Genomic DNA, 13,368 nt, shown 5'->3' with positions numbered 1-13,368 from the left:
TTCTGAGTCTGTCGACCCTTAAATATTTACACCTTTGAAACGGCGTATTGGAGTCAAAGTAATATCTTTTACAAAAGGCACAGAGTCCGGAAACAGTCCTGCGGGCGAGTACATCTCGAATCGCACAGACCACAGATCCAGTGAAGGACGAGTAGCTGTTCTCTAGCTTGGTGGGAGGATACAATCAGCTCACACCTTTAAGGATCTCCAAAATAGTTCTGGGAAGGAGTGACCACATTTTCAGCACCTGTTTGCTCTTACATCAGAGCCGAATTGCTGAGATTAATCTGAAAATGTCGAATCAGTAGGAAATGTAATACCTGAACATGTTGTGCTATGCCAGACTATTTACAGAGTTTGCATTGTGTCTTAAACTGAGCTGATTCAGATGCAAAAGCTCTTCCCTTAAGAAAAGTTGCTGCTTCCCAATAGACGTCCGTGTATTTACACTTGCATGTCCAGTGGGGCCCTTGGGGTTGGTGGTAGTTAAGGGGGGGTCATTAGGCTTTTTAAAGTTGAATGGGTTCCAGGGTTCGTGTGAGGTTATTAATGGAGGGGTCTTTGCATGCATCATCGCTGGGAGCTGGAGTTGCTCAATGTCAGGCACGCTGACAGGACCCAGGGCCTGCGCACATCACTCCCAGGGAGAGTCGGCCCGGGAAGCAGGCCCTTACCAAAGCCCTCACGCTTCCCAACACGGCAAAGGAGCTCTGGCCCAGGACTGGTCCAAATGCGTCTGGAGAGCCTGCCCAGATCTGGTACATGGTGTTGATTTGCACAATGGGCCAAAACCGACCCACATCCTCTCACCCAAATGTGGCTTCTGGATTTGCTAGTTCCGGTAACGCTCTTTACAGTATATTAAATAATTGCATGTAACAATGAGCAATACTTCAGAAAAAAGCTTGTGTGTATACATTTGATAGTTTATTTTACAGTATAATTAAACAAATTTAAACAGAATGTATACAAATAATACAAAATACATTTAAGTTTAGGTCTGTTTAAGGAATCATTAGTTACTATTAGTCCTTGTCCTCAGTCCTGTTTAAATCTCTGAGTCACTGTCCATTGTGTTTGTGCACGTCAGCCTGGGATTTGTCGAGGTTTTTAGGTAACAGACCTTTAAAACAAAGGCTTTTGGTGAGTCCATCTCATAGCATTGGACTTTAAATGGTACTAATTAATAATTTCATAGACATTCAATGTTTGGGATTATCCCAACAGTGTCGCCTCATAATCATGTATTTAATTTAATAATTCCCTTAGTTTTTGATTGAGGAGTGAGTATTTTAATTTGACCAAATGCTCAAATAATGCTCTAGGACACTAACAATTATGCCATTTATCCACTGTATTTATGAGACCAATGATTCTGAATGCTGGTCCTTGAGCACTACTGTGGCTCACTGCAGTGAGCGCTGGCCTGAATATTTATAGGACCTGGGTTCAAATCCTGGTGCCATATCTGTCTTTAAATCTGATGTTTGTGCTGTTTTGGTGCCAGTAGATTCACTGTGCGGTGGATGTAGCAGATCTTCAAGGAAGTATTTGGAAGCCCTTTGTGGCTCACCTTGCAGTCATACATTAAACGCTAGTAGGACCTGAGTTAAAATCCTGATGCAGCATTTATTTCTCATAATTGTTCCTGCTGTTTTAGTGCTGCAGAGGGCAGTGTGAGGTTGATATACTAGATGTTGAATGTGGTCTTTGTGGCTCAATGCATGAAGTTCTGCTCTACATCCTGGAGGACCTGTGTTTAAATCCTGGTGGAGCCCCAGTCTTCTGAAAATCTGTTGGTTGTCTTCAGCTTTTGTGCCAGAGGGGGCATTGTGAGGCTGATATACCAGATCTGTGGTCATTTCACAGAGGAGTCCTGGGTGTCTCAGTGCATGGAGTTCCAGTCTTGAAGCTGGGAGGAGCCTGGTTCAAATCCCACCTCAGGAGCTTGTTGAAGAGTGAGCTAAGTACATCAAGGGACATAATACTAACCAATGTCTAGAGGGTAGTGGAGTAGAATAGGATGCAGAGAGGAGTGGAGAAATATAGCATGAGTGTTAGGGTGTCGGGAAGGCTCCTGTAGGATAAGATGCAGAGAGAAATAGGGGAAGGTCAGTGTAGTATTGGGCAAAGCAGTGGGATAAGATGCATATAGTTGGAGGAAGGCCACCAAGATGGTGAGTGGGGAAGGGTAGCCCAGAGAGGGGTGTGGAAGGCCAGTGTAGGAGAAGGTGCTGATGTAGGGGGTAGAATAAGACACACACACAGAGAGTTGAGAAACTAGGAGAGGACACTTGGAAGACCTGCATCAAGTGGGCAAGAAAAAGATGAGAGAGGCAATGGCCTGGGTAATGAGGAGGGTGTTAGCCCACCACTCTTCCATTTCTCCCACTTGATGCTGACCTTCTCCTTTCCTACCACCTATAGCTCCATCTTATCCTACACTGGCCCTCCACCCACCTCTGCCTGGCCTGCTCCCACCACTTCTTAGTAAGCCTTCTCCCCATCTCACCTTTTTTATCTGTCCTCTAATCTCTTCCCACCCCTTATATGCATCTTATCCTATACTGGCCTTCCCCCACCCCTCTCTACACAGTGGTTAGTATTATATCCCTTGATATACTTACCTCACTCACCAACAAGCTCCTCAGCTGGGATTTGATCTTGGGTCCTCTTGGCTTCAAGACTGGAACTCCATACACTAAGACACACAGGACTCTCCTTTCCTGTGATCAAAGATCTGGTAGATCAGCCTCACACTGTCCCCTCTGGCACAAAAGCTGGAGACAACTATTAGAATTTCAGAAGACAGGAACTCCACCAGGATTTGTCAGTTGGAGACTAGCACTTTGTATGGTGAGCCACACAGGACTTCACTTATAGGTGTTTGAAGATCTCCTATATCCACCACACAGTGCCTCCTCTGGCACAAACAACAGATTTCAGAAGGAAGACACTGCACTGGGTTTTGAACCCACATCCCACAAGGTTTCAGGACAGAAAAGACACATGTTCTACCAGGATTTGAACCCAGGTCCTGGTAGCTTCTATATCCACAAGACATGCAGTGAGCCACAGGTATATCAGGCTTTCATTGCCCTATCTGACACTAAAACACATAAAAAATCAATACACAAACAACAGAGTTTCAGAAGGTGCTGCAATAGGATTTCTTACAGTGAGCCGCAAAGAACTACTTACCTGTTTGCTTGAATATCTTGTATTTCAACCTCACACTGCCCTCTTCTGCATCTAAAACACAGCACCAGTGAGATACATACAGCAGGAATTCTGAAACAGCTCCACACCCAGGATTTGAAGGCACAATATTATGACCATATCTATACAGGGACCGTCACCAAGGGCTCAACTTTGAGTACAGCAGGTTCTGGTGTATCAGTCTCATGCTGCCCCCCAGGCACTGAACCTCAGCCTATAGAGACACAACTAACAGATCATCACCCAGGACCGGTAGCATCAAACACGGGAGTTGCCTTGGACTCGTGGTTTAGCTCCTCAATGCTCTTGAATGTCAACCTCATGCTGCCCCTCTGGGACTCAAACAGCAGTAGCAATGCAGAAATAACATGCCAGCCCCTTACACAGGACCCCAACAGAGCTCGAGCAGCTGACTGTTCAGGTAGGAGTTGCAGTAAACATCTGTTCGCCAGTAACCCATCGCTCTGTCCAGTGAAGCTCTGAGCTCTCAGTCTCACTGGCTCTGCTGTAACATCCTGCCACAAAGACAGCTCTCTAAATCAGCTCCTACATCACTTTGGGACAAAGGGACCGAAACAGGACTGAACCCAGACCAGCCCTTCATACAGTGTGATAGTTAGGACTCCCTTCCTCAATGATGTCAGCATCATCCTGTGCCCTCATGCAAAAAGAGCACAAACTTCAGAAGCTCTGCTAAAGAAGGGTCTGTGAAGAAACAGCCTCCTTTACATGTTTTCATTTGTTTTATTTTGGTTTTCCCCTAACACTTTTAGACAATTAGCATACATCATAAATATAGTATATTCCCGATCAGATACACTGTATTCAGATTTCCTGGAAATATAGTTTAACTTATTACAAGTTAATTTATGCTTCCAGTAAATATTTATTTCTACCTGTAGCGGGTGATTAAATGTGATTAACTTGATGATTATAAGATTATAAGTTAAATTGTTGTGTAAAAGTAAACCCAATCAAGTGTCCAGTGAGCATTGTAGTTCTTGCTGGGTTAGAGCTGATCATTCCTAAATAGTGGAATATCTTTAAAAATGTGTTATTTTGAAATTCTGATCTCGTATTTGGCAATCTTTTGGACTGCACCTGCAGCTAAGATGGGTTGCGTAGTTCCAGCAATTTCGAGCATCTTCAATTCACGTGTGCGATTGCTACACGGATTTGCCGGCACCAAAACAAGTCTGGGCTGGAGTCCACCTGCTGCGTGGGTTTCCCTGCGCTTTGAAGGATGGTCTTCAGAAACAAAACTAGGCCAGGAAGGGAGGATGAGTTTTCTTTTATAGATTTCTCATGGTGATTCTATCAGTTGTATAGTAGTTGTTGCTCTGATGTTAATAAAATGTTGCTATTTAAAATAAGAAAAAAAGAAACTAAGATTGGTAAAACAGTTTTTTCCATTTCCTGTCAGTTCTGCTAAAAAGTCTTTCAAGATTTGCAGGTTTCAGGAAAATAAAAAATGAAACGATAACTATCCTAGTACTGTTTGTATGTAGTGTGTATATGATTGGATGCAGGTGTCACAGACATATATAGTGCCAATTATATTGCTGTTACTTCTAACTGACCCATGGGACTAGACAGCCAGACCAATTTCAAAAAAACATGCATTCATCGTTTTCCAAATTACAAGGATTAATTCCTCGAGGGTCAGCCGCGAGGCGAGGTGCCCTGATACTGTTATTGTGCTGGCCCAGGGCCCGAATGTCATTCCTCACAGTCTAGCAGCGCCGAGTTCCCCAGGTCTGTATGTGCCTCACTGCAGCAAGAGTAGCAGCCTTCACTTTTCATGCAGATACAAATCACAACACCTTCACGTAAATGAGCCGCCTATGTATTTGTCCGGGTCGTTTTTTGGAGAGACTAGTGCCCAGTCAGTTTCCATAGTTTTTCTTATACCTACCTTGAGAAAGAAATTCACACCGACTGTATGCAAAGGAAAGCTTTTCTTTGGGTTAATTTACAGGCCCTCTGCCCTTCAGCGTTGGATTGAAAGTTTCATGTGAAGCAAGTGTCCAGTGTGAAGTGGGGGGAGCTTTTGGCTGCTGTACGTGCGTATTGCCATGCATGACAGAAGATTCCAAGCTTGCTGTTTACAAAGGCGTTGAGCTTGAAGATTCATAGTGAAAGTTATGTCCCAAACTCTCATTAAAGTGTTATACATTACGGGACTGTAGGACTAGTAACTAAGTCTCCAAAGAAGAACATAAAGTTTGTGATGTTATAATAGTCTCCCATCACCTGTGCGTTTGTATGTACAAATGTACACATAAATTCAAGTAAGCTATTTCAATTGTTTGGGACATTAAATGGAAAATAAATAATAGTGTTACATTTTTATTGTGCTTAATTCAAACCACATTTGAATTGGAAAATATGACTCTCACTTATACAAAACGTGTCCTGATAGCGGACTTGCAGTCTTTACAAGACAGGTGAAATGTAACACATACAGGGATTTGATTCGAGCGATCCCTTTAGAGACCAGCCATTCTGACTCATTGAAGACAAGGCTAAAGGCCACCAGTTGGGCCATTAATAAAGACTCGTAAACTGCTTGCTGTGTGTGGACCTCAGGATACTTTCACCAAAGACGTTCTTCTCTCGTTTTCTGGTACAGACTGCAATCAGTAACTTACCACTGTGTAGACCTGTAGTGTAGGTCCTGCATTGTTCTCCAGTTGAATAATGCAGGTATCATGTAAGATAAGTGCCTTCTTCTGAGACACTTTGGATGAAGATAATCACGTTCCTGGCTGTGGCCTTTGTAATGTAGATACACTCATGAGCATGTCAGACCCATTCAGACAACTGTGGTGTTGGTAATTGAGTTTCTCCAGGGAATTGAAATTCACTGGTGTATTCATTCCTGCGCCTGTTTATTCCTGGATATAAGTGTTACCAAAAATAATAATTTCTCATTAAAGTGTGATAGGCAGAGCAATTTGCCAAGACAGTCCAAAAATAGAGTATTGTTTCTTGTGCTCACCAACTTATCCACAAGATGCACGAGTCGAGGAACACAGCAGCTATGGAAACAAACCAGTTTCACATCTCGAAGGGGAGCTGTTAATACTGCAAAGCAAAGTACTACACTGCAGCGTACCTACTGAGGAATTCTTAAAAAAAAAAGCAGATTCATTCAGTGTTTAAATCCATTTGAACAGGTTTTTCACAGAATAAAACAATATATTAAGTTTTGTTTGTTTGTTTCTTAGGGTTAGGAAATATCAATAGCATTTGTGAACTGAATACAAATCATTTTAATTTAGAAAATTCTTCTGTTAGTGGAGTTCCACAGGGATCAGTACTAGGGCCTTTGCTTTTTCTAATCTATATTAATGATCTGGACTCTGGGATAGTTAGCAATCTTGATACTAAAATTGGTGGCTCAGCAGATACAATCTCAGCAGCACAGGTTATTCAAAGGGACTTGGATAATATTCAGTTGTGGGCCGACACCTGTCAGATGAAATTCAATGTGGACGAGTGCAAGGTATTACATGCAGGTAACAAAAATGTCCACTATAATTACACTATGGGAGGAATAGAACTAAATGAAGTAACGCATGAGAAAGACCTAGGAGTCTATGTGGACTCCTCACTTTCTCCATCCAAAAAATGTGGGGAAGCAATAAAAAAGGCAAACACAATGTTAGGGTTATTATGTTCTTCTATGTGGTCGTCTTCTAGGACTTTTTTCATCTCTTGGGAACCATTCAATCTTCCTTTGTCCATCTTTGATCTGTTCCTCTTGCAGTCTGTCCAGCTATACACACACAAACACATACACTAATGTAACAGTGTTTAATATTCTTCATACATGGTGAGAGACAACATAGCATTGAGGGTATATTTAAAAGAGTCTAGTAACAAACTGTAAACAGATCAAGAGAAAAATAACCTGCCCTGAATCTCATTTTAGTTTTTAAGTCATCACAACAAAGTACCAGATGCTGAAAAATGTTCCCATATGTTATATAGCAGCATTCCAATCATGTGAGTAAACAAATAATAAAGAAATGCATTGAGAAACAGAATTTTAATCAAAAACACTGTCATGTTCAAACTTTTAAACAGGATGAATAGTCGGATACATACACAAACTCTCGCAGGTTTTTCCAAGGTGTTTCAGTGAAAGAATACATTTTAAGACCATATATTTCTATTGTCTGCATATGGATGTGCATTGTTTATTTCTCTTTCCTACATTTACCTTTTCACAACCTCTCCCTGTAGTTAAAACGACTGCACTGGAATTCCTGGAGGAATTCCACTTATCTCTGTGGGTCACTCTCGTTTGAGCCCCGTCAACCCTCAGTAAATTCCTCTCAGAAAAGGAATAAATATCTTCAAAGGTGTCTGACAGATTCTTCTGGACAATCCATCTTACCTCAGCCTCTGCCACCTCTTCGATGGGAAGAGATCAGTGTATAACCTGCCCAAGTATCATTTATCTAAAAGGCACTCAGTGTGAATTCTCTTACCTGTTGGCATAGATTGACTTCCAAAAGGTTGAAAATAGCTTAGAGCTGAAATAAGATGTTGCGTGACTGAAACCATCTGCCACGAATGGGGGAGGGTGGAACAAATATCTAAGTAATTGTAAGAAGTAATCTTTGAACAGATCAGGTCAGGAGCTAGATTGTGAAGCAGACAAGACAGCCAATTGGACAGCCTGCAAATTAAATTGTTGTCTTTGTGTCACTGAAAATGATGCTGTATTCAAACAGTTTAATAGAGCGGTTAAGAAAAGTTGCCTTGTTTATTGTGTAGCACAGAAAGTGTATACAAGTTTGACAAGGCGCCCCCAGAAGCTGCTGGTAATGATAATCAGACATGTTCAAGTGGCTTACCATACTCAACTCATATGCATCCTTAAGTTATGGTCATATAAATAATTATAATAGTTAAAACAGTGTTCAGGGATGACTCTTTGTGATCCTACTGTACATAAACACCAGCACTCTTTCCTTACTCAGCAGTGAACTTGAGACCCCCCCGAAAGCCTGTGATAGCGACTATTGTAGCCTCTTCTATCAGGAAGGAATGACCTCAACGCTCTCGAATCCAGAACCCTTCTGAGACCAGAGCATTTTTGCCTGCTGACTCACCGCTGATAGTGTTTTTTATGTGGTAATCCTCAGCCGCTCGCTGAAGCCCCCCGCTCGGGCTGCAGGCGGTATTAATGGACACGGCCGCTCTATCTGAAAAACTCCCACACTGGTCCCCGCAGGTTACGTAAATATTAGTCCAAACTTCCCAATAAATCTGCGAGAGGCCGAGAGTTGCCGCCTGCCCGCCTGCTTTCCCACTGCGTTTGCGTCTGCGGGAACAGGTTGGAAAGGCGTCGGGGAAATAATGTATACGGCTTTCTAAAGTAAATGTTTTCATTTTTCAGGCCGGGGACTATAAGCTCTGAAGGATAAATAAAAACAAGTGTATACACAAAAAGGCAAAAACTTTCAAACAAACCTGGTTTTAAACAGTACTTAGAAGAAGAAGCAAAAACAACAAACTTTCCCCTCCGCATGAAAGCGCACGTAGGGAGATTACATGTCTTCTGCATCGGAAAGTAATTCAATATATACAATGTATTGAGTAGGTTTCAGTGCTAAAGTCCTACATTTAACACTAATAAAAGCAAACAAGAAACAAAACACACACACACATCGATATATCTGTTCCTGTTGTTAGTGCAATATTATGTGTAGTGGTAACAACAACACACTCTTTTCTTGCCAAGACTTTACAATAATGGGCACCAGTTCTTAATGAGTTGATGTAAGTGATCATGTGATCAACATCAGAACTCAGTACAAGTATAAGAAGTGTTCATATGTTATTCCTGTGGAATTCCTCGTTATAGACATATGTTGTATGTAATCTGTCCCGTACCACTCCAACTGAGTTCACTCAACCACAATAAACATATCCGTACATATTGCTGCAGAAGAAAGAACACAATGTACACCGATCAGCCATAACATTATGACCACTGACAGGTGAAGTGAATAACACTGATAATCTCGTCATCATGGCACCTGTCAGTGGGTGGGATATATTAGGCAGCAAGTGAACATTTAGTCCTCAAAGTTGATGTGTTAGAAGCAGGAAAAATGGGAAAGCGTAAGGATCTGAGCAACTTTGACAAGGGCCAAATTGTGATGGCTAGATGACTGGGTCAGAGCATCTCCAGAACTGCAGCTCTTGTGGGGTGTTCCCGGTCTGCAGTGGTCAGTACCTATCAAAAGTGGTCCAAGAAAGGAAAAGCGGTGAACCGGCGACAGGGTCATGGGCGGCCAAGGCTCATTGATGCACGTGGGGAGCGAAGGCTGGCCCGTGTGGTCCGATCCAACAGACGAGCTGCTGTAGCTCAAATTGCTGAAAAAGTTAATGCTGGTTCTGATAGAAAGGTGTCATCGCAGTTTGTTGCGTATGGGGCTGCGTAACCGCAGACCAGTCAGGGTGCCCATGCTGACCCCTGTCCACTGCCGAAAGCGCCTACAATGGGCACGTGAGCATCAGAACTGGACCACAGAGCAATGGAAGAAGGTGGCCTGGTCTGATGAATCACGAGTTCAAGGTGTTGACTTGGCCTCCAAATTCCCCAGATCTCAATCCAATCGAGCATCTGTGGGATGTGCTGGACAAACAAATCCGATCCATGGAGGCCCCACCTCGCAACTTACAGGACTTAAAGATCTGCTGCTAACGTCTTGGTGCCAGATACCACAGCACACCTTCAGAGGTCTAGTGGAGTCCATGCCTCGATGGGTCAGGGCTGTTTTGGTGGCAAAAGTAGGACCTACACAATATTAGGCAGGTGGTCATAATGTTATGGCTGATCGTTATATAGTATTATGAAATTAACCTATGTATTGCAATAGGATACCATTGTCCTGAAACAATATGTAATATTATCAAATGCCTTTCTATCATCTCAGTGAAATGATTTGTTAAATAATTAAAAAAATAATAATTTGTTGGGGCCTTTATGAAAATGTTGACCACTCAAGTTCTGAACCAGAAAAAAGACAGCAAAGATGAAGCAGTCGATGGCAATATTTTTTGGCACTGTGGCACGAACGACTGGAGGTTCTCTGTCCTCGAGCCTCTGAGTGCTGTGAAAGGGGGCCTCAGGAGTCTGTGGGCAAGACACGTCTGCTGAAGACACTTTCCTTGCCCACCTTACAATATCCTCCGCAGAGGCAGTCACCAGCACTCCAGACTTGTGCTGGGGTGGCCTTGTTTACCCTCCAGCTTGTTTTGACTGTTCAAGCTTCCCTGAGCTGGAAAATTTGCTGGCAGGCCATGCGGTAATGAAGATGAATTGTGGGGGGACGGGGACGGGGGGGACGCTGCTCTTTCCTGCTCAGATTAGATCTTTGTGTTGATGAACATGCCCGCTAGGCCACTCAGTAACACTATCCCCCCTGCACACTGGCTGAACTTCAACCAGCATAACGCTTGCCCTTCTCTTGCCAAGACCTGGGCCTACAAGTGGTCTGTACTTCTGTTCACATGCCACTCCCCACCTTCTGACACCATGGCATTGTGCACTTGTTGCATTGAATGAGGTCTCACAACTTTGATTAATTGTAGCTGATCCTTTCTACTTCAATACGTTAATGGAAACCTGACAAATATGGGCAGGAATGCATATCGATAGATGTTGCAAGTTAAATAGCATATTTAGAAATTTGACAATCTGATTTTTTTCAATTGACTCTTACTGAAGCACAGAAGTAAAACAAATTTGATTGAAGATCAGGTGGTTGAGCTCACGGTGATCTCAGAATGTTGTTGATGTTTAAAAACCATCCCATTCCAAGTAACTCTTAATAAATGACTTCAGGAAAGGTTATTACTGATGTTTGAACCTGTAATGCGGCCATTTCGTTCTTTATAGTAAAGAGGCAATCTCTCTCCTGGACTTTGTAAATTTGGTTTGATCCTTCTTAACAGCCATGCTGAGGAGTGAATGCCAATCAGCATTAATACTAATTTGAAAGCCTACTTGGTCATGTGGAACACCAGCGGACCTATTGCAATTCCTATCCAGTAGTGTGCTTCTCACCTCTCTCTCTGCCATCTCTTTTTACTGCCTTTGTGGTGAGAAGCTCTGCAGTTCTCTCGCCATCTCCAAAGAAGAACAGGCTTGAGAAGAGTTGAAAAACGAGGTGCAGAACCGATTAGATGTCATCAAATATTAACTGCGTGCGTTTCACACTCAGTGCCTCCGAGGAGTAATCGGCCAAGATTGAATAAACAAGCCGTCGTCTGTGGGAGCTGGGGACATAGTCAGGAGTCACTCTTGCACACAATCTGAAGTCATGCATAACTGACAGACACGATCAGCAACACTGATTTTCACTGTCATTTGCTACAACTAAAGAGTGTATTAGACAATACAGTAAATAGTATGTTTCATTACGGATTGGGGAATCTTTATATTATTATGATCCTCTCTCTTTTTTATGAAGGTCAGCCCCAAAAAGCCCAAAATCTGCTGTACAGAACTTAGAATTTCTCAACGGAACAACGAGTTAATAATCAATACATTTCACAGAACGATCCCGCAAATAGAGTGAGCCTTTTCGATACCTCGGACACGGGAGATAACGCTGCACTTTATCCCAGTTACAGACTGCTGATGTCACTTGGCAAGGGAAAGGCATGGACTGACATTCATTACTGCCGGGACATGAGACAGCGCTCATAAATCTTGATTACTGTCGATAGGGTCCTGCCAGCGCCAAAACCAGTTAAAACGGGAAGATTTCCCAGGGACCATTCATAATTTTCAACACTTTTGCTTTTGTGTTTTCTTTTTTTTTATTGCGTATCACAAGAGGGCTCACCAGGGAGGCATAAAAAATAATAATAATCAGGATGAAAAACATTGAGAAAACACACTTTCTTCCCCTTCGTGTCTCCAAGGCTTTTCAAATGGGCGGCCAGGGAGGACAGATAGCTTGCACAACTGCATGCTGGGAAAGGAGAGAGCTGTACGGGGGATTGGGAGAGAAAAGGGAGAGAAGAGTGAATTTCCTCTAAAGCCCGGCCTAAAAGAAAAGAGTGAACAAACTATAAATGGTCCTGTGGCAGACTCGGCCTCTGACAAAACTGCATGACTCTACTCCTATCAGACCCAATCTATCTTTTGTCCGTGGTGAGATACCCCTGTCATGACATTACGAGCTCAGCGAGAACATCCGACTTTCATGGCCGGCCACATTTTGTTAACCCAAACAAAAAGAAAGGAAGAAAGAAGGAAAATGCATAAAGAAAATTAAGTCACATTCCTCCAGTTTCTCCCAATCAACCTGGCTGTCCAATACAATCAGCAAGACTGGTTCTATTGGGCAAGTGAAACTAGCAAGATCAGCAGAGACATTTAATACCCTGTAGCATGGCTTAATAAGTAAACGAATACAATACAATAGTTGAGGACTGAAATGATTGGCAAGACCAGGACAAATATGATCTGTGATGAAAAGCTGAGACAATCAGGAGTAAATCTTAACCATCGTTGTGTAATCATCTAACCCCGCCTGAGAAAACCATGCTCCAGATTTCAGAGCACGATCTGCCCTTTCAATCAGAGACATTTACTAGTGGAGTCATTTGGGGCATCCTTTGTAATTTGAAAATGTACTTATACACCTCCTCTTATCGTGCAGTGAGGACAACCTCCCTCTGAAGTCCTTCAAACCATTTTTAGATGTCTGCATAACACCCTTCTTGTCCCAGTTTGCCCCTTGTCAGTCACTCCAGATATCCAGAGCTTTCTCTTTCCAACAACGCGAGAATGCCTGGGGTGTTACCCCACTACATCCATCAGGTATCCCGGCAACTTTTAACCGGAGGGCTGATGCCAGGGTGTCTATTTAAAAACCTGATGCGAGTTTGCCGTGAACTTTCGTTGCACTTCGTCGACATTGCACTGGTCTGGAACAGAGGATAAAATTACACTGCTCCTTAATAAAGTCCAAAATCCTCTGAGGACTAATAAAAGGATTTGAATGGTCATTCATTTCCTCTAATTATTTTGCGGCGACGTCGTGCCATAAGAATGCCTGGTGGTCTTCGAGGACGCATGTTTGGCCCAATTGATTTGAGAGATGCAATCCT

The sequence above is a fragment of the Amia ocellicauda genome, chromosome 5 (genome assembly GCF_036373705.1).
Source record: "Amia ocellicauda isolate fAmiCal2 chromosome 5, fAmiCal2.hap1, whole genome shotgun sequence".
Lineage (NCBI taxonomy): Eukaryota > Metazoa > Chordata > Actinopteri > Amiiformes > Amiidae > Amia > Amia ocellicauda.
This window is presented reverse-complemented; position numbering follows the sequence as displayed.